Here is a 454-nt window from a genome sequence, read left to right as displayed (position 1 = left end):
GAGTCCGTCAGCCTTTCCATTCCCTCTGCTCCTCCGGGCCGGGGGTCTCCCCCTCGAGTCGCCAAGGGGACAGGGGTCGCGCTCGGCGCCGTCTCGCCCTCTCGGCATCCCGGGGCCGCCAGGCTGTCTGATCCCCGAAGTGCAGAGAAAGTTTCTGGGGTCCCTCCGCCGCGGGTGGGGAGCGGCCGGAGCGCCTTCTCTACCTTTCCTCCCAGTGAAAACCCATTCCAAAGAGCCGAGGTCCCGGGAAGGCGCTGGGAAGGGGAGTGGTGGGGACCTAGCCGGCATGCGTGTGCGTGGGGGGGTCCCTCTCACAGGACGGACGAAGGACACTGCAGTCGTTTGGAATCCGGGGGACCCCGGGCCGGGAGACAAAAGTGGGGTCCACTCACCTCTCCGCCGTGGGGACCGCTGGCTGGAGCTGCCGAGGCACAGCGCGTGGGGAGAAGCGCGT

General features: G+C 68.7%; 1 protein-coding gene across 1 annotated transcript in view; it reads right to left on the bottom strand.

The window, feature by feature from the left end:
- ZBTB7B (zinc finger and BTB domain containing 7B) overlaps positions 1-448 on the bottom strand; it is a 13,602-nt gene extending 13,154 nt beyond the window's left edge. Inside the window, exon 1 of the mRNA XM_006775662.2 lies at positions 393-448. The gene's annotated coding sequence lies outside the window, so the exon portion shown is untranslated. The remainder of the gene's footprint in view (positions 1-392) is intronic.
- Positions 449-454: the final 6 nt, after the last annotated feature.

Source organism: Myotis davidii, unplaced genomic scaffold (genome assembly GCF_000327345.1).
Source record: "Myotis davidii unplaced genomic scaffold, ASM32734v1 scaffold208, whole genome shotgun sequence".
Lineage (NCBI taxonomy): Eukaryota > Metazoa > Chordata > Mammalia > Chiroptera > Vespertilionidae > Myotis > Myotis davidii.
Note: the sequence above shows the minus strand (reverse complement) of the source record. Positions and strands in the feature narration are given on the sequence as shown.